Source organism: Bos indicus x Bos taurus, chromosome 13, assembly GCF_003369695.1.
Source record: "Bos indicus x Bos taurus breed Angus x Brahman F1 hybrid chromosome 13, Bos_hybrid_MaternalHap_v2.0, whole genome shotgun sequence".
NCBI lineage: Eukaryota > Metazoa > Chordata > Mammalia > Artiodactyla > Bovidae > Bos > Bos indicus x Bos taurus.
Genome location: NC_040088.1, coordinates 14,571,779 through 14,598,393, shown reverse-complemented (window position 1 = coordinate 14,598,393; position 26,615 = coordinate 14,571,779).

The following is a 26,615-nucleotide window of genomic DNA, read 5'->3' as shown; positions in this document are numbered from 1 at the left end:
TCCTTAAACCACTCAGGTTTTCTGTTTCAGTAGTAAACAGTACAGTAGTATAGAATCAGCAGTTGGTTTAGTCCATGGATACAAAGCCAGGGATATAAAGGAACCCCTATATGGAAGGCCTACTGTAAAGTTGGGCTTCCCAGGTGGCTCAGTACGTAAAGAATCCACCTTCCAATGCAGGAGATGAAGGTTCGGTCCCTGGGTCGGGAAGATCCCCTGGAGGAGGGCATGGCAACCCACTCCAGTATTCTTGCCTGCGAATCCCATGAACAGAGGAGCCTGGTGGGCTACAGTCCATGGGGTCCATACTGTTATATTTGCAGCATTATGAAAGATGTGACTCCTACTTCTTCTTTGCCATTCAAGCAAAGAGTCAAACATGACTGAAGCGACTGAGCACGCACACACTGTAAAGTGGTATTTGGATTTTTGGCTACATAGAGATCAGTGCCCCTAACCTCTTGTGTTGTTCAAGAGTCAACAGTACCCCTTTGCAGTCACCACAGATGGACTCCAGAGATGTAGGAAACAGGGAACTTCCTTGTGATTTGTTCATGAAGAGGAAAGAAGAGAGACCTCTTGATCTCATAAAAATGCTATTTAATAGTCATATAATAGCTATATAATAGCACGTATCATAAGAGCTACTATAAAATAAATATGATTGACTAAAAGGCTAGAAAAGTTTGGGGACCACACAGACAAATGGCATTTCCCCAACTCCACCATGTCGTCACTCACTGGAATGTACTAACACTTTATATAGTGTTGCATAAAAGTGTCTCATGGTCAAGTGATAGAGTTCAAACAAGCGTATCATAGGTGTTCACTCTGGATGCTTCTGGGGATAAAACCTCCACAAAATAGCAAAAAGGTTTTCTTTCCTCTAGTCCCAGGTTGGTCACTCTCCCTCTCTGTCTCTCTCTCGATGGTAACAAGGAAGGCTTTTCTAGATCTCCAAATCTTGAGGCCACCATTTTAAATAGCCCTGGTTCAGGATGTCAGTGTCAAATCCAGAAGGTTTTACCTCCATTTGTTTTGGAGTGCACACCTCCCTTGAGAGGTACAAAATTTCAGAGATCATTTTTTTTTTTTTTTTTTTTTGTGGCTTTGCTGCAAGTTCCATCAGGATTTGCTGTAGAAGGTGACATAAAGGTGTGAGCTTGAAGTTTTTCAGAGGCTTGGGGTAAAAAAGTCTCAGGACTTCTGGAAAATGGACACTATTATAGTCTGTAAATTCATATTCCCAGAAATTATGCTTACTTGACTTAGCTAACACACAAAAGGCCTTTTTATGAAGTTGGTGAAGAAAAAAAAAAAGGTGCTTAATTGTATCACATCAATCTATTCATTCTGCTTTGGAAGATTCAGCCTTCGTACCTACCAAAGAGAAATGATCTGTTACAATGGCTTCATCAGTCACTTTTGAGGGCTTTCAGGAGTAGGTAGCCATTGTTAGAGCTAATTTCCTCAGCTACTGAGAGCATGTCCCACCAGAAGCAAGGACAGGACTCTACAAAGAGGATATACGTGCGTGCAGGCTTATGTGCTCTGTCACCTCAGTCTTGTTCGACTCTTTGCCATGGACTATAGCCCTCCAGGCTCCTCTGTCCATGGGATTCTCCAGGCAAGAATACTGGAGTGGGTTGCTATGCCCTCCTCCAGGGGATCTTCCCAACCCAGGGATCAAACCCATCTCTTATGTCTCCTGTATTGGCAGGTGGGTTCTTTACCACTAGTGCCTCCTGGAAAGCCCACAAAGAGGCTGTATTCACTTTCTATTCTCCCTGCAGCAAATTAGTGCAAGCTTAGTGGCTTAAAGCAGCTTTAGATCTTCCACCTATGTTGAAGCTGAAACGCCAATACTTTGGCCACCTGATGTGAAGAGCTGACTCATTTGAAAAGACTCTGATGCTGGGAAAGATTGAGGGCAGGAGGAGAAGGGGACGACAGAGGATGAGATGGTTGGATGGCATCACTGACTCGATGGACATGGGTTTGGGTGGACTCTGGGAGTTGGTGATGGACAGGGAGGCCTGGCGTGCTGCAGTTGCAAAGAGTTGCAAAGAGTCAGACATGACTGAAGTGAACTGAACTAAAAGATCCTTAATTTAATCATGTTTGCAGTCTCTCTTGCCATGTCACATCATGTATTCATAGGCTTCAGAGATTAAGACATCATCAGTGTGTTAGTCACTCAGTTGTGTCAGACTCTTTGTGACCCCATGGACTATAGCCCGCCAGGCTCCTCTGTCCATGGAATTCTCCAGGCAAGAATTTTGGAGTGGGTTGCCATTTCCTTCTCCAGGGAAATCTTCCCAACCTAGGGATCAAACCTGGGTCTCCTGCATGGCAGGCGAATTCTTGACTGTCTGAGCCACCTGGTAGCTAAGACACCATAGAGGGGCAATTATTCTTTTTACCACAGATGCAAAGGCAAAGTTATGATCTGGATGTAAATCTGGGAAATGAGGATGAAAGTGAAGCAGTTAGTCCTTAGCACTGATGGGGAGCTTTCTTTTTTTGCCAGGCCTATATTACTTTGCATCACGGCATCCAAGGGAAAAGAGGGGGAGGTGTCCCATTTTTAAGATACGGAGACTGAGACTCAGAGAGTTTGCAAGATATTTCCAAAACACACAGTTATCCCAAAGAGATAAAAATCCAAGCTTTCTCCACAGCACCGCACCATTGGCATCAATCAGCAGTTGTGTTTAGCGAGGTTTTATGATTCAAAGTCGGGGCTGTGTACTGGTATTAACTTACAGTTGGTGACCTCTCAAAGCTAAAGGTTGACATTTTTTTGATGTTATTCCTCAAAGGTGAGACTGGCTTCGTGAAATAGTTTTTCTCTTTAGTGGGAAGTAAGTGAAAACATTCCTGTATTTTTGGCTGAGCCAAAAGAAATGCTGTTTTCAAAGAGTAAGTAGTTTTCACCTGTGAATACTGTATTACATTTCAGTGCTTTAGAGGAGGTTTTAAGGAATATCCAAAAAAATCAAGAGGTAAAACATTTCTATATGGAAAAATTATTTTCAAATCTTTTAAATAAAAGGTTAGTCAGGGGTGAGAGAAGGAGTGTAGGGTTAAATGCCTAGTATCTTGTTCCCCCTGCCTTGTATTTCTGAGCCAAATCGTATTGAATTTTTGAAGAAAGAGAGTTGGCATTTCCACCGAATTGGGAAGAGAGGAAAGAACATCTCATAGAAATGCTGCAAGAATAAATCATGCTTTGGGACTCCTGGCCACAGAGACTGGTCCTTTCTATCCATCCCAAATTAACCTAAGAGGCTTTCTTTCAAATAAAATGGACCTTTGAAATTCTGAATTATTAGAGTAGCTCAAATTACTTATTTAGAATTCCGAGGGAGGCCAATAATAGTTTCAGCCTTTCTCCCCCATTTTTCTGTCATACGATACTGTTTTCTACGTGGTTCTGGGAAGAGGCAAGATGGACAACATTTTATAAAGAATTATTTTGCTTTAAAAGCTTTACATTTTGTTTCAATGCCAGATGTAGGTCTGAGCATGTGAAAAAGGCATCTCACTTCTGAAAGTTATTGCTGATGTTACAAATAAGTCAATAATTCACTGATTTCAATAATAAGGCTGAAAGCTTAATTACCACCTGGCCCATTTGCTGTATTAACCAGTACCTTCAGCTGATCCAAGGGTCAAATACGAATCTCAGAAATAAAGGAGGATGTGTTTTTTTGTGTGTGAGTGTGAACTCTTATAGTCTAGAATAAGCATAAGAGGGCATCTGAAAGATGAAGCCTGAGGGGATTATGATCTCAACCTATAATGGAAAGGTTGGGCGAGAAATTAACACTTTTTAAAGTATCTTCTAATTGCCTGTATCATTTATGTCATCCTCATAATCATGCTTTGAGGCAAGTATAGTAACCCTTTTAACGAATAAAGAAACAGGTTCAGAAAGATTAAGTGACTTTTTCAAAGACATCTTAATGAGGACTTTGAGACACACCACGTGCTTTCACTGTGTCCAATCTGAATATGTTCACCATAGTCTAATCAAAGAGATGTACGTTAAAATTCATGAAAGTACACAGAGCTTTTATCAAGCTTTTTTATTTGCTGCACTGAAATAGTCCGTTTGGAGCAGAATCATTTCCAGGCTGGGCATGAGGACAATGATCCTGATATTTGATGAAGCATAGGTCACATTTGGAGAAGGCAATGGCAACCCACTCCAGTACTCTTTCCTGGAAAATCCCACGGACGGAGGAGCCTAGTAGGCTGCAGTCCATGGGGTCACAAAGAGTCGGACACAACTGAGCAACTTCACTTTCCCTTTTCACTTTCATGCCTTGGAGAAGGAAATGGCAACCCACTTCAGTGTTCTTGCTTGGATAATCCCAGGGACGGCGGAGCCTGGTGGGCTGCTGTCTCTGGGGTCACACAGAGTTGGATACGACTGAAGCGACTTAGCAGCAGCAGCAGCAGCAGCAGGTCACATTTACAAGGACTCAGTGTTCAGATGATAGCTGAATTGTTCTCACCCTCAAATTTCACGTAGCCTTTGCACACACACCCATGGCTTCTCCACTATTCTCAGATGCTCCATCTCCTGCATTTGGACTAAAATGCTCGAATTCATTGAGCACATGTGACATGATGCTCAACTTAGTGAATGGTGAGAATATCAGCTGAAAGATTATTTCAGTCCAGAGCTGGGGTCTGTCTTCGTGCATGCTGATAAAAACAGAGAGGGTACATCTGCAGAGGAAAATGTAGATCCCAGAATCAGACACTGGGAACAGACTGTCCTACACGTTGTTGTTGTTCGTTTGCTAAGTCATGTCCTACTATTTGCAACCCCATCCTTGGCCTTCACTATCTCCTGGCGTTTGCTCAGACATATTACGTATATTTACTATAAAATACATATATGTATTATTGCTTAGTTACGTAAACCATTTAGCAGTTAGCCTATATAGAGTTTATTATATGTGCATATCTATTATATACATATGGTAACTAACCTTTATATAAATTAGCTAATGTAATGCCCTCCCATAACCCTTTTTGACACTAACTCAGTTGCCTGGTTGCTTTACTTACAAAATTCCATGAGATATGACTAATAATACCTATTTCCTAGAGTTGTGAAGATTACAAATCACAGTATATTTCAGCTAAGTTTTGCTTGCTCATTCCTAATGCTTCAGATCATCTGTCACCTCTTCCAATAGCTTCTCATAGTTCCTGTCCACACCCCGGCCCTGCCGAACTGGGCAAGGTGCTCTTCTGGTGTACTTTTCTCCTCACTGCATACACTACATCACTCTTTAATTATCTCATTAGACTGTGCGCTCTTTGAAAGCAGGAATAATGTGTCATTAATCTCCAGACCTTCAGCAACCATTCCAGTTTCTAACACACAGTCTGTGTTGAATGGATAAATGCAAAATGCTTTGCATGGTACCTAGAACCTGATATTAGTGTTGTCTTCTTTTATGTTCAGAAAGCACTAAAAATGCAGTGAGCATTAACTACTAAAAAGAAATGTTTTAGTTATAAGTCAAGTTATGGAAGGTTTTTAAATGATTAAAACAGTGGGTGTGAAGAATCTTATGTTTCACTTTTACAATGACTTGTTATTTTTTTTATTTTATTTTTAAACTTTACAATATTGTATTAGTTTTGCCAAATATTGAAATGAATCCGCCACAGGTATACCTGTGTTCCCCATCCTGAACCCTCCTCCCTCCTCCCTCCCCATACCCTCCCTCTGGGTCGTCCCAGTGCACCAGCCCCAAGCATCCAGTATCGTGCATCGAACCTGGACTGGCGACTCGTTTCATACATGATATTATACATGTTTCAAAGCCATTCTCCCAAATCTCCCCACCCTCTCCCTCTCCCACAGAGTCCATAAGACTGATCTATACATCAGTGTCTCTTTTGCTGTCTCGTACACAGGGTTATTGTTACCATCTTTCTAAATTCCATATATATGCGTTAGTATACTGTATTGATGTTTTTCTTTCTGGCTTACTTCACTCTGTATAATAGGTTCCAGTTTCATCCATCTCATTGGAACTGATTCAAATGTATTCTTTTCAATGGCTGAGTAATACTCCATTGTGTATATGTACCACAGCTTTCTTATCCATTCATCTGCTGATGGACATCTAGGTTGCTTCCATGTCCTGGCTATTATAAACAGTGCTGCAATGAACATTGGGGTGCACATGTCTCTTTCCCTTCTGGTTTCCTCAGTGTGTATGCCCAGCAGTGGGATTGCTGGATCATAAGGCAGTTCTATTTCCAGTTTTTTAAGGAATCTCCACACTGTTCTCCATAGTGGCTGTACTAGTTTGCATTCCCACCAACAGTGTAAGAGGGTTCCCTTTTCTCCACACCCTCTCCAGCATTTATTGCTTGTAGACTTTTGGATCACAGCCATTCTGATTGGTGTGAAATGGTACCTCATAGTGGTTTTGATTTGCATTTCTCTGATAATGAGTGATGTTGAGCATCTTTTCATGTGTTTGTTAGCCATCTGTATGTCTTCTTTGGAGAAATGTCTATTTAGTTCTTGAAATTCACAGCTCAGATAGTAAACGAAGTGAAAGAGTTTGAGTTCCAGTACTTTCCATGCTCTACCACAACACTGCAGAATGCAGGATTCATTTCAAACCATTCTTTATTTCAAGTGTTTTTCTGACCTAAAAAGCAATATGTGAAGGTTATTTTTCCCTATTATCACTGCTTACTAGTCTTTGGGAAATATTAAATGTTATTTTTGGAAATCCAAATGAGAAATTTGGGGCCATAAAGTCAATGTCCACTGTCCAGAAGGACTGACTCCAGGTGAGGCCCATGTCTGTATTCAAGTCAACAGTCAAAGCCCTGAAATATTCTCAGCAAAGGGCAGATGTGCTCACACCCTCACAGCAGTCTTTCTCCTTCCATTGAAAAATCACTCATACCTATTGACTTTTTCTTTTTCCATAAAGAGGCTCAAATCTTCCAAAGGACTCTGGTGATCCCCAGGGTTATATTCCCACCTGACTTTCCAGAAAGTTCCATAGACTCACTCTTGATAGAAGACATACCCCAGGCAGATCAGGTAACTGACAGGCACAGAGTGAAGTTAGCATTTTTCCATTTGCAAGTCTAGGGACCCATATTCATGGAAACATTTCTGCAGTTTGACAATGAGGAAACACACCTGCTACAATCACTGTGGAGTTCTACAGCCTTAAAGGGCAGTGATTCTCAGTCTTGGCATGACATCAATATTGATGTCATCCAGGGAGGCTTGGAAAATATTGATGCCACCCTGGAGAGGAGATTCCTGTGTAATTGGTCTAGGAGCCTGGGCATCTGGACTTTTACAAAGTTCTCCAGGTGTTTCTAATGTACAGCTAAGGCTGAGACCTGTTGCTCTGAGGGCTATAGTTGTGCTTCTCATCCCTGCATGCGTGTTGGAATCCAGGGAACTTTGCAAACATCCCAGTCTTCACCACAACCCTCTAAATCAGTGATTCTTTAAAGGGAGCATATGTCAGAATCACCTGGAGGACTTCTTAAAACACAGATTGCTGGTCCCACCTGCAGTATTGCTGATTCAACAGGCCTGATTCAGGCTCTGTGAGTTTGTATTTCTTTTCTTTAAATTTATTTATTTATATTAATTGGAGGATAATTACTTTACAATATTGTGATGGCCTCTGCCTACATCAACAAGAATTGGCCATGGGCATACATGGGTCCCCTCCATCCTGAACCCCCCTCCCACCTCCCTTCCCACCTTATCCTTCTAGATTGTCACAGAGCACCAGCTTTGGGTTCCCTGTGTCATTCATCAAACTCCCACTGGCTATTTATTTTACATATGTTAATATATATGTTTCAGTGCTATTCTCTCAAATCATCCCACCCTCTCATGTTTTCCAAGGACTTTACTGGTTTTAGCACTGAACATTCCACATCCTAGAATATCCTTTTGTCCAGGGAAAACCAGGCTTGGTCATACTCACTATACTTCCTCTGTTTGTTTGTTTTTAACTTTATATTGTGTGCTGGAGTATAGCCCATTAACAATATTGTGATAGTTTCAGGTGAACAGTAAAGGGACTCAACCATATATACACATGTATCCATTCTCCCCCAAAATGCCTCTATTTTTGAACCAAAGGTAAGGGAAACCAAGTTGACCTTGAAGATTGAATGCTCTTCAAGCATTTAAGACAGTATATGTAAAATGCCTTGCATAGTTTACTTGCTTCATAAAGAGTAATCATTATTATGTCCATGAAATCTTTTAAGATGGATTGTGTCAGAGATGGGAACATCACACTTCAGTTCAGTTCAGTCGCTCAGTCGTGTTCGACTCTTTGCAACCCCATGAATCGTAGCACTCCAGGCCTCCCTGTCCATAACCAACTCCTGGAGTTCATTCAAACTCACATCCATCGAGTCGGTGATGCCATCCAGCCATCTCATCCTCTGTCGTCCCCTTCTCCTCCTGCCCCCAATCCTTCCCAGCATCAGAGTCTTTTCCAATGAGTTAACTCTTCGCATGAGGTGGCCAAAGTATTGGAGTTTCAGCTTTAGCATCAGTCCTTCCAAAGAACACCCAGAACTGATCTTTAGAATGGACTGGTTGGATCTCCCTGCAGTCCAAGGGACTCTCAAGAGTCTTCTCCAACACCACAGTTCAAAAGCATCAATTCTTTGGCGCTCAGCTTTCTTCACAGTCCAACTCTCACATCCATACATGACCACTGGAAAAACCATAGCCTTGACTAGAGGGACCTTTGTTGGCAAAGTAATGTCTCTGCTTTTGAATATACTATCTAGGTTGGTCATAACTTTTCGTCCAAGGAGTAAGCATCTTTTAATTTCATGGCTGCAATCACCATCTGCAGTGATTTTGAAGCCCAGAAAAATAAAGTCTGACACTGTTTCCACTGTTTCCCCATCTATTTCCCATGAAGTGATGGGACCAGATGCCATGATCTTAGTTTTCTGAACGTTGAGCTTTACACTTAATCACCAGTGAATATTTATAATGAAGATTATGCAGGACCATCAGTTTGGACAGTCTTATAGAGCAATGGAGGGATTCCCAGGTGGCACAACAGTAAAGAATCCACCTGCAATGCAGGAGACACGGGTTCGATCCCTGTGTTAAGAAGATCCCCTGGGTGATGAAATGGCAACCCACTCCAGTATTCTTGCTTGGGAAATCCCATGGACAGAGGAGCCTGACAAGCTCCTCCTGACAGTCCATGGGGTTGCAAAGAGCTGGACACAATTGAGCATGCATGCACAGTGAGCAGTGGATCTCAGCCTGGGCTGCAAAGTCAAATTACCTGGTTGGCAGGGGGTGAGGGGCGTGGAGATTTTAACCATCCTCCCCCCTAATACCCTAATCATACCTCAGGTGATTAAATCATAATTTCTAGTGTTGGAACTCAGCAATATTTATGAAAGCTCCCCAGGTGTCACTGTGCAGCCAAGGTTGAGAACCAACATTCCATGCATTGCTACTTAGAATGTGTTTCCTGACTGGCAGTAGCAGTATGACCCAGGAACTTACTAAACATGCAGGAGCATTTCACATTAGAAATGCTTACATTTTAATTTCATACATATCTTAGGTATTGTTTTTAATTTTTTTATATTTTAAATAATGCCTCGTTAATATTTTTAGATATCCGTGTGTACATGCATGATTGTTCTCTTGGAAGACATGTTTAAAACCAAAAATTACTGGGTTAATGAATATGAAATATGTTGATAAATTACTCTGTTAAAGTAACTTTATTTTAGCTATGTTCCTTTTACATAGCAAATAATAGCAGTTTAATCTAGACCCCAGATGAAACCTTTTTTTAAAAAGGAGTGATTTGCTTTGTATAATATATTGTTCTCACTAGAATTTTACACTTTATTTCTTTTGTGTGTGCGTGTGGTTCTCTATCATTTTCTAACTAAACACTGTGTGTGTGTGTTAGTCTCTCCGTTGTGTCTGACTCTTTGCAGGGTGTAACCCACCAGGCTCCTCTGTCTATGGGATTTTTCAGAAGAATACCAGAATGGATTGCCATTTCTTTCTTTAGAAGAGCTTCCTGACCCAGTGATCAAACCTGGGTCTCCTACATTGCAGGCAGACTCTACCATCTGAGCCACCAGGGAAAATCTTAATTAAACACAAAGCCCTTTTATTATCTAGTAATTCAGAAGATGTATTCAGGTATTTATACACTTAATTGGAGAAGGCAATGGCACCCCACTCCAGTACTCTTGCCTGGAAAATCCCATGGATGGAGGAGCCTGGTAGGCTGTAGTCCATGGGGTCGCTAAGAGTCGGACACGACTGAGCGACTTCCCTTTCACTTTTCACTTTCATGCATTGGAGAAGGGAATGGCAACCCACTCCAGTGTTCTTGCCTGGAGAATCCCAGGGACGGGGGAGCCTGGTGGGCTGCCATCTCTGGGTCGCACAGAGTCGGACATGACTGAAGCGACTTAGCAGCAGCAGCAGCATACACTTAATTGATTTTTAGTTTTCTGATTTCTATATATAATAAACAAATAAGTAACTCTCAGTTTTCCCAGTAAGATGAAGCAACTACTCTTCCCTTATTGCCCCTGAACTTTCACCCAAATAATTTCTAGGATGATGTTCTGGAAATTATAGAATTTTGGAACAGATAATTATGCTACATTTTCGTTTACATTATTTACTTATCTTTTTGTTTATCTATAACTGTGTGAACCTATTATTAAGATACTCTTTTAAAGAACTGGCATATGAATGGTTTATTTTTTGGAGGTTATATACTGACGTGTCTTTCAACTGCTGCTGAAAATGAATGAGAATCAAAGGAACATCTGATCTGGTTCCTCAAGAACAAGCCTTTCTCCTTAAAACTGTGGACATTTCTCTTGTGTTTCCTCATGAACAATAATTTGGGGAACTTTGAATTCTGTGAACTATTTTATAGGCTACTTTCTTGACGTTTTCTGTAAGAAATCATACAGAAATAGATTGTTACTCTTCAAATAGTAGTGTTTTCTTCCTTCCTCCCTCATCTCTCTCCTTCTCCCTCTCTCTCTTTTTTCTTTCTTTCTTTCTACCAGGTTTTATTCAGATTCTGGACTTTACTTAGTTGTTCCTGGTAATTTGTTAATCCACAGCCTCAGCCATGTTATTATCTGTCTTTAGGAATTCTACAGATCATCCCATCTCCTTCACGTTTATCACATTTGGTTTACTTCAGTAGGTTATAAATAGGCCTAGCTTCTCAACCAGGTTCAGAGGTTTGCAAGAACCTGTGACTATATCCCATCTCTTAAGGCTGGTATCATGGAAGATAATCTGAACCTTCAGAGTAAGACCCTTTGGGACTTTATTAGCAATATAATACGGGGGTGAATGGTCATGGTAAGGTTCACCAGAGCCTCAATCCCTAAGAAAACTCCCAAACGCCCTTACCTCCTCCCTGCTCCCCACAAGACCAGTGCTCACCTGCATCACTTCTCCAGCTCCTACTCCAGAGTAAGAGCAAGAGGGCTGCTGCCCTGATTCTCACAGTATGGTCATGATCCATTGGCACGAGAATCATTTTAGGGTGATTTTTTAAAACACAGTTTTTAAGCTCAACCGTCAAACCAGATGAACCAGAATCATCCAAGGGCATAGTCCAGGCATCTGCATTTTTATAAGTAACCCAAATAAATCTTGGATGCATAGACATTTGAGAATCTCTGATTTAGAATTATTTTTTTCCTGGAAGGATATAGAAGATTACATGGAGGAATGAAAGATAAACCCCTTCCAGTAGTGCAGGCAGCATAGTCAGTGGTTGCATTATGCTTTGATTACTTATCTGCATTAAAATTAGACAGATATTTGGGGGATGGCTAAATGGAAACTCTGAGCACTGTTTCTTTAGTGGCTTTTAAAGATATTCTGTGTCTTCTTAATGAAGCTCTATGAATGACCTCAGTCCTGAGGAGAATTAGGCTGCTTCAAACCCATCACTTTCCTTACTTATCCTGAAGACTAAGTAACTATTAGAGCAGACATTAAGCCCTAACCACCACTAGCTATACCAGATGACTCAACTCAGGTTATAATTAGGGGAAGAAAAAGCCAGAGGGAGACTGGTGGGGATTAGGGCAGGGCAGTAAGTTGCAAAAGAGAATGTTCCAGGTCTTCCCCCAGAAGGACAGATAGCTGGCTCTTCTCAGGGTTCGGCCCTGGTCAGTCTCCACAGTCATCCTATGATATCTTTTGTAAGTCCATTGATTGGATCCTTAAGTATCCAGAAATGCCAGAGACTTAGAAGGGGAAAGAGAAACAGATTCGGATATTATGATATAGACTAAGGCCAGATGCTCAACAGTTATTCTGTGGATAGCATGCAAAGAAGTGGTAGACCCAGGTTTTCTAGTGTTTGAGAAGATTCAGGAAGGATGAATTATTTTTGGAGTTGGGAGTAGCCCTAGGATAAGAAGCCATATAGAGCAGGCAGAATTATGGAGCCAAGAAATGAGCAGAGTCTATTCCTAAGACAGCTCACCTTACATAGTATTAACTCATCAGGGACTTCCCTGGTGGTCCAGTGGTTAGGACTTTGCCTTCCAATGCAGGGGGTGCAGGTTCAGTCCCTAGCTGAGGAGCTAAGATCTCGGGTGCCTCATGACCCAAAAAACAAAACATAAAATAGAAACAATATTGTACCCAATTCAGTGAACACTTTAAAGATAGTCCACATCAAAAAAATAAATAAATAGTGTTAACTCATCAAAGATGGGAAGATAGGGATAGAAGGAGAATTGAAAAGGAAGAAGTCTTAGAAAGTCCTTAGCAAAGCTAAATTCTTTCTACAATCTGAGCCCTGCCCTGTTCCAACTGCCTATTGGCTTTCTGCTACAGCCATGCTTCCCCAAAGGCCCTGACCATCCCTCGCTCCCTATAGCCCTGGACTCTTTGTGTGTCCTGTTCCTTCAGCAGAAATGATTTTGCCCTCTGTGCCTTCCCACTGGACATGTGCTACTTTCTTAGGGAGGCTGAGCCTGAATCCAAGCCTGATCGACTCCTCCCTTTCCGGTGTCTTCATTGCATTGGTTACAGTTTCCTCCATAGCACTAAATATAGATGAAGGTGAGTCTGTGATGACTTGATAATGAGCTAGCTCCCCCACCAGACTGACTGGACTGCAAGCATGATAAGGGCAGGACCTGAATCCTTAGGTTTTATTTAACATTGTCTCCACTTCCTTTGCCTTCCCTGGTGGTTCAGATGGTAAAGAATCTGCCTGGAATGCAGGAGACTCGAGTTCAGTCCCTGGATGGAGAAGATCTCCTGGTGGAAGGAAAGGCTACCCACTCCAATATTCTTGGAACAGCACTATTATTTATGGATTGTATGAAAGGAAGCTGCCTTCCCATTTGGTGAATGCCAGACTCACCAACACATAAAGACACATCTCATTTTTCAGCTGGATGACTTCTGCTGTACACCTGAAACTAACACAACATTGTGAATTAACTATACTTCAATTAAAAAATAAAATTAAAAAATACATACACTAAAAGGTTCTCACATTCGTGGGTGAGAGCCAACAAAGATTTTGGTTTGTGTCAGAGAGTAAAACTCAGTCCTCACTTTACCCAAAGAGGTTTTCTTATCCCCAGATACTCTTCTAGTTTCCAGTAAATTCCACCACTCTCAGGAGAGTACAGTGGGAACCGTTCATTCTCCACATGAGCAGTCCTGGACTGTCACTGCAAAAGGGCCTATGACTTTGGGAGCCACCTCTTCAGGAAGGAGCCAACATGTAACAGACAATAGTGAAAACACTGCCAAAGCTCAGGGCCTTCTTTTGTAAGCTTGTCTCCATGAACTTGTGTCAACTGCTCCCTGACCCAGAATCACCCAGTTAAACAAACCCGGGATTACCCATAAACTCACACAGAACCAAACCTGCCAGGCCCTTCATAATCCCTGAGACAGTCTCTACCTGTTCACATTCATTTAGCCTCTGATAAAATGGCAGTGGAAGAGCCTCCTTTCCAAGATTCTCAGGATGCAGACTTTAGCTCAGTTTTCCCTTCAAAATGACATTTTCCAAACCATACAAGCAAAGTTTCCTTTGCAGCGGCCCATTGAATTGCAAACGAAACCAACCAATGGTCCATGTCACTCATAAGCTATTCTAACCTCAAATACTCGCCCCAGAAATCATGGCTGGACAAATTCGAAATACCCAAACCTGGATTAAGCCTGTAAGCTTCAATTGACTTCAATTCAAGTCCAGCTCCCTAGTTTTATCATGTATGACATTACATCACTTCATTGCAATGAAACGTATAATCAAAAAGCCAGACTCCACTTTCCTCTGGGGTTTTGGAAGAGCAATTCCTTTTTTAGGGGTAAAAAATATGAGCTGTGACCTTGTTCTCTATGTTGTCGGTCAAGTATCAACCCAAACATCCATCCTTTTAAAGGAAGGTTGCCGTGCAATCAGGCCACTGCCTGGCCTGTTGATTTGTTCCCCTCTACCCAAATAACTATGTGTGCAGGCCACTGTGTGGCAAACCAATTCCACTCCTCCCATTTGACCTTATTGGAAAGTTCAGGCAGGAAAAAGACTTTGGGAGATCAGGTTTCAGGGACTGTGAAGAGTCAGGGGTTGGGAATATAAGAACTGTGTTGCCCAGACACTGGGTTAAGGATACGAGAAATGATCTCCGGGGCATTTAACCGAAAAGCAGAGAATGAAATTCAGTTTAGAAGACGGGACACAGAGAAACTTGAGAGCACAGCACAGAACTGAAGTTGGAGGAAGGAGAGTGAGACCATAACTGGGGCAAAACCAACTGGTCTCAGGAAAGAGGTGCACCATAGCCAACCAGAGAGATCCATGGCTCTTGAGGTTGTGAATGAGCCAACTTCTTCCAAACTCCCAGCTCAGGGCCGGAGCAGGGATGTGCGCCTGGGCAGGTCTGAGGCCACAGGTCCGAGCATGCAGACCCATGGGCATGGAAGAGAGGACTCCAGGGCAGTAAGCCAGGCTCCCAGCACAAGCTCAGGCAGCAACCACTCCCTAACTTCCCGAGAAGCATCGTGAAGCCAGGAGAAAGCCTGCCATCCCAGTAATCCTTCATGATTCGCAAAGGAGAGAAGGTGTGTTAAAGACTGAATAGAAAGAGAATGTTTTAAAATATGCAAATTGTTCCACTCACAAACAGTGAATAATTTATAATAATCTTTATTTGCCAAAACTTTGAATATTATGATCCGCGGCACAGGGGAAAGCATACTGATACTCTGAGCGGTAGCCATATTCATCTCAGAGTTTTGTTTTACTTCTCAGAAAAGGAACAGCCTGTTAAAGGATGATAAAGAGGCTGCTAGGGCTCCCACTTTTTCACTACAGTAGGAGCGAGTCTAGTTTAGTCTGGGTCAATAATTAGACGTAGTGGCTCAGACTGTAAAGAATCTGCCTACAAAGGGGGAGACCCAGGTTCAATCAGTGGGTCAGGAAGATCCCCCGGAGAAGGGCATGGCAACCCACTCCAGTATTCTTGCCTGGAGAATTCCATGGACAGAGAAGCCTGGTGGGCTGCAGTCCACGGGGTCGCAAAGAGTCGGACATGACTGAGCGACGGACACTCTCACTTTCAATAATAAGAGACAGATGTAACTTCTGCCAGGTCCTAGGGGGCCACTAAGACCACGAGGTTGACACTTATGCAGTTCTCCAGGTGGCTTGGGTAAACCATAGCCCACTGGACTTGACAAGTCATTGCTGCGCATCTGTGGCCTCCCTTTAAGTCAAGCAGTGTCTTTTTCCATATTGAGGCCAGGACACATTGACAAAGGGGCAGCTCTACCACTGACCACAGGCTCTGTGCTAAGGGTTTTACATTAGCTACTCCACTTAAATCTCATTTCTATCAGGTAGTATTTTAATTGTCCTGATTAACACATAAGGAAACTGAGGTACAGAGAACTTAAATGGCTTTCCAAGGAACACTAGTGAGTGGGTGGATTAGTTTCTTCTTGCTGCTGTAACAAATGACTACAAACTTTTTGGCTTAAAACAGCACAGATTTATGGTTTTACAATTCTGTGGGTCAGAAGTATAATGCAGGTCTCACAGGACTGAAGTCAAGGTGTCAGCACAACTACATTCCTCTCTGGAGGCTCAGGGAGAATCCATTTGCTTGCTTTTTGAGCTTCTCGAGGCCACATTCCTTGGCTCCTGGCTGCCTTTCTCTATCTCAAAACCAGAAATACAGCATCTCTCTGACCCATTTCCATCATCACATTTCTTTCTCCAACTCTGATCTCTTCTGCTCCCTTCTTCCAATTTTAAGAATCTTTGTGATCTCACTGGATCCACCCAGATAATCCAGGGCAGTCTCCACATCTTAAGACCAGTTGTTTAGCAGACTTAATTCTATCTGCAACCTTAATTCCCCTTTGTCCTGAAAACTAAGATAGAGATAGGTTCCGGAAATTTAGACATGGGCATCTTTGCAAGGCCATTATTCTTCCTAACACAGGGGGCAGGTAAGGAACTGAACCCCCCAAAAAAATCTGGCTCCAGAATCCATGCTCTTAATTAGGAAACAGTAGCAACTGCTTAGGACACGTGACCATTTACACAGCATCCACACAAACCCATGCAGTTGTGCAAGGCACATCTAAGTGAAAAGTAACCACTGGGCAGACATACTAACCCTACTGCCTTCTCCCAGTGTGTTCCTTTTCAGTCCCATGGAGGTAACCTTGTCATACCAACCAATGTTATTTAGACTGAAAGCTATTTTAGACTCAGATGCCCCCTCCCCATTTCTTTCTACCCTAATGCCTCTCTCTGTCTCCTATCTTTTTCACCCCCAACACACACACATGCACACAAATCAGTCACTCCAGTGTACACACACATAGTTTCACCTCTAGTCTCTCCCCACGTTTCAGGTAATTAGACTCCTCCCCACCAGTTTCTCACTATAGATGACTTAGGAGCCCTCCTCGATTCTTCCCCAGCCCCCACTGATTACCCACACATCTAATTCTTTACCAGATACCCTCAGCCTTACTTCTAAAATAGATCTCTGCCCACTTCTGTCTCCCTCCACTATGCACTGTGACCCAGCCAGCATCATCTCTCATGGGTACACCCCCGTCTCATCTGCCTTCCCACCCTCCCCCTTCCATTCTCCATTTCCCACGTGGCACACCTCTTGATTTTTATTTAACAACAGTGGAATTGATTACACACTACTGCTTGAAAACTTTCACCAGTTCCCCAAGCTTTTCAGGACAAAGACCACTATTTGAAACGTGACTAATAAACCTGAAGGATCTGGCCCGTGCCAGCTTCTCCCCCGTCACTCTGAATTTCGCTCCTCTTTGCTCACGCTTCTCAACACTCCCTGCCTTTTCTCAGGTCTTGACCACCTCAGTCATGTTCCACCTCCAGTCCTACTTGTACGCTGTCCTCCCTACCTGGAATATGCTTATCTACACTCTTCACCTGCCTAACTCAACTTTCCATACACTTCAAGTCTCTATTTATTTATTTTTCTGATTTTATTTTTATTTTTTTTGGCCACACCACATGTCACGTGGAATCTTAGTTCCTCGACTAGGGATCGAACTCGTGGCCCCTGCAGTGGAAGTATGGAGTCTTAACCACTGGACCACCAGGGACGTCCTCAAGTTTGTGTTTAAATGCCATGTCCCTAGTGAGGTCCCTGCTGTCACCACATGCACACATACACACCACACAAACATTCATGAGTGCACACACATCTCTGATAGCTCCCTTTGTTTAATCATGCTTATGAAGATAATATTTCATAACTATACATGCATATCATGAACTATGTGACTATTCTTTTAATACCATCCTCCCTCCACTATAAGATCTTTGAGAGCAAGGGGTCCACCTGTCTTTTCCTCTCTCCTGTGTTCTTGTCACCTGGAACCTGGCACACAGGTGCTCAATAAATGTTCCATAAATGCCTCAGAGATGGTGTCCCATTCCATCTGTCATCATGACCACCATTGTCATCATCAGCCTTGCATTTCATATTTTGTATCTTATAGATGATAAAAGAAAAGTTCGTATTTGCATCCCAATGTACCACGTGGAGGTAGGGAGGATAACTATCATTCCATAGCTATGTAAATTGAAGCTCAAAGAGACGTGCGATCTCCCCAGGGCATACAGCAAAGAGGAGTATGGCGAAGTTCAAATCTGCTGTGCCTCTAGATGCCCTAAGATTATAGCCAAGAGACCCCAGGGAAGGGCTATGGGGTTCCTGAGACCCAAGACTCCAGAGGGAAACACCAAAACCAAACTTGATTTTCTCTAGGATTTGATTTTCCTCTCATTATTCATGATGAGGCGGCAGGAGAAGGGGCCCTCTCCATTCAACTGCTCTCAGCACTAATACAAGACCTTGGTAAAGTGATTATGAATGTTTCCCTTCTGTGAGTTTCTGAGAGGAGGTCTACACCCATGGTCAGCAGTCCTCCTGCAGAGGACCAGCTACATGGAGGGAGAGGGGAAAGGGAAGGCATGAACACCTATCAGGGGTTCTCTGTGTCAATAAAGATAAAAGTAAGACCCTGGATAGAGCCCACAAAATCCTGTGTATTCTGTCTCTGCCTCCATGTTCAATCATATTTCCTTTGTCTTTTTTCTTTCTGTCCCCACAAGTCTTTAAGATCTCAGTCTGTGTGCGCATCCTTAGTTATTCTTGGATTCAGTTCCTTTCCTTTATTAGTATAATTGCTTTGTTGCCTTCTATCTGTCCTGCTAGACTAGGGTTGCAAACTAAGGTCCACAGACCAATTCTAGCCCTCCACCTGTTTTGTAAATAAAGTTTTATTGGCACATAGCCAGTTTCATTTATTTACATGTTGGCTGTGGCTGATTTGAAGCTACAACAGCAGAGTTGTCACAAACACTGCACGACCTGCAAAGCCTAAAGTACTTGCTATCTTGTCCTTTGCAGAAAAAGCTTGCCAACCACTAGATGAGAATGTAATAAAAAGAACCATGTCTGTGACTGCTTTCACCACCATTTTTGTCTCTGGTGCTTAACAGAAGGCTTGATCTATAGAAGAGTGAAAAACTGTTTTTTGAATAATGGATGAAAGAGTACCCTGTCCAGGCTATTTCCATACAAACGTCTTGTTCAGTCTCCCACTTAAGACTAGAAAGTGTAAGTGCTGGTATCTCTACCTAGAAAACTGAAGTTTGTAGAGGTTGAAACTCTCGACCAAAACCACGTATATTCTGGGCGGTCAGGACATGATTCTAAGTTAGCTGTCTGCTGACCCCTGGTACAAAGGCAGCCTCTGTGGAGCCCTTGAGGTGAACAAGACTGTGATTCCATTTATACTTGTCTCAACCCAAAGGCAGGCTCATTCCACTCACTTCTACCTGTTGGATACTCTTCTAGGAACTTTACATCCTTTGGGAGAAATTAGTAGTTTTGTCTTCCTTATATATATCAGGGATCCAATGGGTCTATCTTTCCCCTTTGCTTGACTCTAACAAAACCTATTATTCTAGCTTCTTAATATAACATTGAAGAGCTTCTTTCTAAAACATTGGGAGAATGCATCAAGAAGAGGTCAAGTCCCGAGCCCATCCAATCCGTGGAAGAGAAGGCATGCCTACAGCAGTATAGCATAAGAAAGCATAATTACTATATGCAGGACCCTGAAAATAACAGCATGCCATGTGCAGACCACTCAGAGAAATGAAGAGGTACTTGGGTGTATCATCAGCCTGTGATTAGGAATGCAGAGTTTGGGGCTAACCTTTGATGAGGTAAGATCAAGGGAATATAAAGCATATGATTGCAGCCATGTTTTATGGAATGTGGGAATTATATTTCACTGTGGATCTCAAAGCACACACATAAATCAACCATAGGGCTTTCTTGATTAAGGTGGAACCTACAGTCTCTCTAGGCTCCTCCTATCTGCCAGCCAGTGGGTGCCAAGAGCAAAATTTAAGTAATATGCGTGGCCTATAGTCTAGTTTCCTGGAGACAAAACTTGAAATACATGTGGTTCATTTGACTTTTTATGGATATTTGGGGCATCTCTGACTTAAAAAGTTTAGTCAAGTGTCTTGACTCCCACAGAAATTCATATTTATAGTCCTTCCACCTGGTCAAGAGAGTGATTCATCAATGTGTTTGGCTGAATTAATTTAAACTATAATGTAACTTATTTGTTTTTTTACCAACTGTTACATAGGAGGCAGTATTCTAGGCATTTCACATACATTGCAGGGGGAGGGATTAATGGTTTCGGATTCCTTATAAGTTGGTTGTGAAATACTTATGAATTTCCTGATAAAGATTCATTTGTTCTTTTAGCAAATGCTAACTGAGCATCTAATATAAACCAGGCCCTACCCTAGGCACTGAGGAAACAGAGGTGAAAAAATATGGTCCCTGTACTGTAAGAGCATGCACGTTAGCAGGAGAGCGAGGCACAGAAATAGTTATAATAACATTTCATAAGCTACTGTACTGTAATATGATGACAGTAACAATAGTAATAATTTATTCAGCACTTATACTAAGATAGACATTTATACTAAATGACCTCATTAAATATTATTAACAACCCTATAAGGTACATATTCAGGATTCCCTGGTGGCTCAGTGGGAAAGACTCTGCTTGCCAATGCAGAAGACATGGGTTCAATCCCTGGGTCAGGAAGATCCCCTGGAGTAGGAAATGGCAACCCACTATAGTATTCTTGCCTAGGAAATCCCACAGTCAGAGGAGCCTGGTGGGCTACAGTCCGTGGGTCACAAAAGAGTCAGATACAACTGAGCAACTAAAAAACAAGCTATCTTTTCACCTCCCGTATCTATAGATGTGGAAACTGAGGCTAAGGTAGGATAAGCTACTTGACCAAGAATTCACAACTAGTCCACTTAGATTCATCTGACCCCAAAGCTTCTTACTGCCATCCACCTTCCTCACCTCCCATTAGATTTTCAGAGATATGTGTGTAGTACAATGAGAGCACAGAGGACCCAGGAGCCAGATGGGGAAGAATGGAAAGGCTCCACAGGAGGACAAGAGTTGAGACAGGACTTTAAAAAAAGAGTCAACATTTGCTAAGTTGTAAAAGATGGATGCTGAGGAGCAGTGGAGAACTGTGATAAAAGCTTAGGGTCAAGAAAATGTCTGCCTTTTTAAGGAACAGAGAGATTAGTGCAACTGGGAATTAGGGTACATTGGAAGCAATGTGGAGAGATATTCCAGAGTAATGCAATGGAACCAGATCATCATTGTCCTTGAGGACCAGCGGGGTCAAAGGGTCATGACTCTTTCATAAGGAAGAGCCACTGACCCATTCTAGGCATTGGAATAACAAAGATCCATGACATTCAGAGTGTGGAGACACAGCCTTACCACGTCTATTTCCCTAGGGCCCACTGTAGTACCTGGTACAAGGTGGTGCTCAATAATGGTTGGATAAATACATCTATCTTCTTAAAATAACCCCCTGGACAGCGATGTGGAAGATACACTGGAGAAGGAAAAGACCAGGGGCAAAATGTAAGTCAGGAGCTGATTGGAAAATATAGAAGAAACAGCAGTGATAGTAAAGGAGTTGATGTGAGATGTTTGAAGTAGAATTGATAGATCTTAGAGACAAAAAGACCACGTGGGTTCAGACAGAGAACATCGCTGGAATTACTTCCAGAATTCCTATGGGCATCTGAAGTCTCAGTGGGGAATACAGAAAGAGAGGTGGAGTTGGGCATTTTGAATTCGGAATATGACTGCATAGACTGGAGGGCCTGATATGAGTGACAGGGAAAAGAGATCAAAATGGGTGCCAGCCCATCGCTGTTTTCCCTCGGGCCTCAGGGTCCCGGCGGCGGGGAGGGCAGCCCCTGGGGGCTCAGAGGTCACACAGTGTGAACTGTCATGATGAGGAGACTGGAGAAAAATCTGTATCAGAGATCCTGGAGGTGCGAGGAACTAAAACTCAGTAACCTGACCATTTCAAGCACATAGTTACCCTCAGCAGGAACTGCAGGCAAAGCCAGGGCAGATTTCGTAGCCTTTTCCTGTGGAAAATTTATGAAGCCCAGATTGGAGAAAATGTTCTGATCGTTTCAAGGCTGGCATTTTAAGTTGGAATGCCGTCCTGAAGGAGCACAGAACGGCACAATTCAATAACTCTGACCATTGTGGAAAAATGCCATGCGCCAACAGCGATTTTCCATAATTTTGTTCAGAAAATCGGAAAGAAATGCAGAAAATGGATTTGCAGCCCTGGCAGCAGGCAGAGAAACAGTAGCAGAGGGCTGCAGGCCAGTAATTGATGTTTCAAATATCACTGAGTGCTTTGCCTGTAATTTTAGGGGAGAATGATAATAATTAAAAGCACAAACTTACAAGTCATTTCTGAGGAGGGAAAATGCTGAATGCACTTAAAGTGAAGGGGCTTTGTTGAAATGTTTAACTTTTTCCAGAAAGCTCTCAGATAGGCAGTGATTAGTTTTATGTTCACAGAGTGACTTTCTCCCCAAATGTTCCAAAGTGCCACAAATGGAAGATTCTTAACCTTTGGGATTATCCAGGAGCCAATAATAAAGCTATATCCACATGACATTTCAAAATGTTCAGACCTTACCTGATGATATTGGTTTCTGTCACAAACAGCACACTCTTTAAAAGGAAAATTAAGCCTTCTTCTTCCCTTCCTTCCATTATGGAATCAGTTAGAATCACTCACGGAAAATTAGGTTTGAGACTTTGCTATGAGACAGATTTGAACTTGAGTCTACAATCGCCCTCATTGGCTCTGTAATCTCAGACATGTCACTCAACTTCTCTGAGCCTCTGTTTCTTCTGATGGAAATTGGGTATAGCCATGGCCCTCACTTGCCATAGGGTGAATATTCAGGATTACCTAAGAAAAGTTATACAATTGGCATGGTTCCCCATTTAGGATGGATGCTCAACAAAGATCAGCTATTATTAATAGCTTTTTTGCTGCTCAGATGACAAAGGCACAGTATTTTTATATATGTATCTATTTTCACTGACGGAATATAATTTCCTCAACTACAGTTTGGCTTAATCTTCTTGACATTGCAAACAAACAAAACAGCCAAAAACTAAACTGAGTTCCATACTCCTACCCGGAAAGAAATCCCCTTCAGTTACCAAATTCAAGGACTCAGTTTTCTGTATGTCTAACTCCATTTTCTATCATAGGTCCAGGCACACAGTGAGAACTCTATATAAAGTGTGAGTGGAGCATAAGTTTGTCCAAATTGACAGATAGCTTTATCTCTCCACTGTGATAAAGGACCCGGGAACATGGTGCCTTACCAGGATCAGTTTCTTTTTTAAAAAAAAATTTTCCTGGAGTACAGTTTATTTATAATGTTGTGTTGGTTTCTTCTGTATAGTAAAGTGAATCAGTTGTACATATACATATATCCACCTTTTTTTAAAAGATTCTTTCCCCAAAAAGGTCATTGCAGAATACTTAGGCTAGTTCCCTGTGCTATACAGTAGGTTCTTATTAGTTACCTATTTTATATATAGTAATGTGTATATGTCATTGTCAATCTCCAAATATATTCCTCCCCCTACCCCTTACTGCCTGACCTTATCAGCTTCTGATGACTAACCTTGTGCTTCCACCAAAATCACTAACTGTGACATCTGGGTTTTTATCATGTGCATGCTCTCTTTCTTCCAACACTGACCGGAGGTGACCTGTAGCTTGGCTTGACACAGGAGATAACAAGCTTTGTCTGAAAAGAGTTGACTGGGACACTGTGATTAACAAGTGAAGTGAACACACTAAGCAAACACTGTAATTGTAGTGGCCTGCTGTTAACACTGCAGTAAACATAGTCATTTTGCATTATTCTTTCACACCATCACCCTCTTTCTGGCCCATCAGAGTGAATTTTGTTCTCCAGACCACATTAACTCACTTCCTTAGTTTTGACAGACTTGACCCTACCTGTTGGTTCATGATTTTGAATATGGACTGGCAACTAGTAGAAGATGAGAGGCAGGACTTTTACTATTTTCCCAGCTCAAAACAAGACCCCTGATGACCCAGGAAATAATTCACAGCAGACAGATACACTGCATAGCATAGAGGCAGACAAATGTATGTTGGGCTTGTGGCTTGTATTAGCCTGAGAAGTAATTCTGTCTTGACTAGGATGGCTTGAAGGGAAAACAGGAATCTGTCATGAAAAATCATAAACTTTATCAGTTCCTCCTTAAATAATATGTGAGCAATCAAATCCAGCTGTATTTTTGTGCAAGAAACACCTTTATTCAAATGTAGGACTAAATGTTCTAAAAGTACCTATAGCATTGTGCTAACCCCAAAAATCTAGACACTGAGTTGGGGGAAAAAGATTGTGTTTTCTCCCTAGAAACTGTGTACCATGAAACTCTGATGTTCCAGAGGATAAATATCAAAATGAAAAACTCAAAGACCAGCCAAGCTCCAGTGAGACAAGATAAGAGAAAGTGCTGTACCATCCTATTGATTTCAATTTGCGGGAAAGAACCAATAGAATTATTTATTTCTAGTTGAATTTTCCAAGTCAAAGTCTGTTGGATTGTAATCAGAATTTAGTGTCAAGATAAAGGTGACTGAACACCTATAAGGACTTAAGAATGGTGGTGTGCAAGTGAAAGATGCTCAGTGGTGTCCGACTCTTTGTGACCCCAGGGACTATACAGTCCTTGGAATTCTCCAGGCCAGAATACTGGAGTGGGTATGCTTTCCCTTCTCCAGGCAATCTTTCCAACCCAGGTCTCCTGCATTGCATGTGGATTCTTTACCAACTGAGCCACAAGGGAAGCCCAAAAATACTGGAGTGGGTAGCCTATCCCTTCTCCAGCGGATCTCCCCAACTCAGGAATCAAACTTGGGTCTCCTGCATTGCAGGCGTATTCTTTACCAACTGAGCTATATGGAGCCAAACTGCAAGGAAACTCTCAGCAAGGAAAGATTCACCTGACAATCTATCCCAATGACTCAAGATAATTTAGAAACACCCAGATTGGATGCACATCTCTGGACCTGGAGAGTAGGTGTTTCTATTTAAGACTCAGAATTATTGTTATTTTCTAGACCTCTCCTTTAATTGGAGATGGATTCATCCCAATACCCATGTACTTAAGATAGGGGGTGGTTTAAACACTCCAGACTCTCAGAGGCAGATACTAAGGGAATGAAGGAGATAACTCACCATTTAAACAGACGTCTAGGGACTTCCCAGTGGTTAAGACTCCACATTTCCAATGCAGGGAGCCTGGGTTCAATCCTTGATCAGGGAACTAAGTTCTCACATGCCACATGGCATGGCCAAAAAATAAAAATAATAAACAAGAAGTCCCCAAACCTGGATGGGTACCAGAATCACTGAGTGATGTTGTTAAACAGATTGTGAAGCCCTGCTCAAGACTCATTTGAGTTCAGTTGCTTAGTCGTGTCTGACTCTTTGCAACCCCAAGAGCTATAGCACGCCAGGCCTCCCTATCACCAACTCCCGCAGCTTGCTCAAATTCATGTCCATTGAGTCTGCAAGGAGATCAAACCAGTCAATCTTAAAGGAAATCAGTCTTGAATATTCATTGGAAGGACTGATGCTGAAGCTGAAGCTCCAGTACTTTGGCCACCTGATGCGAAGAGCTGACTCATTTGAAAAGACCCTGATGCTGGGAAAAATTGAAGGCAGGAGGAGAAGGGGCTGACAGAGGATGAGATGGTTGGATGGCATCACCATCTAGGCGCAAACCTTTCTCCACTGAATTGACTTTAACCTTTATGAAAAGTAGTTGTCCATATATGTGTGTATCTATTTCTGGACTCTCTGAATTACTGTTTCACCCATCTATCTTTACACTCTGCTACACTGTCTTAAATTATTGTAGCCTTATAGTAAATCTTGAAATCACATAGTGTTACTCCTCCAATTTTGTTCCTACTTTTTCCAAGTAGTTTTGGATATTCTAGGTCTTTTTGCATTTCTGTACAAATTTTATAAAGAGTTTGTCAATTTCTACAAAATATCCTTCTGAGTTTTTTGTTGTGATTCTATAAAATCTGTAGTTCTATTTGGGGAGAATAAACACCTTAACAGGGCTTCCCAGATGGCTCAGTGGTAAAGAATGTGCCTGCCAATAAAGGAGATATGGGTTTGATCTCTGGGTCGGGAAGATCCCCTGGAGAAGGAAATAGAAACCCACTCCAGTATTCTTACCTGGGAAATTCCATGGACAGAGGAGCCTGGTGGGCTACAGTCCGTGGGATCACAAAGAGTCAGACACAGAGCAGGACTGAGCAACTGAGCACGCACAGATGCAACACCTTAATAGCATTCCTTCTTCTGACCTATGACACTCAGAAAGTTTTTTAGCTTTCAGATTACATATCTTTCACATTTTTATCACATTTAACCCTAAGCACTTAATATATTTGTTGTTACTATGAATTTCATTGTTTTATTTAACTTCCGTTTCTGGTTGTTTGCATCTAGTATATAGAGTTGATTGTGGCATATTG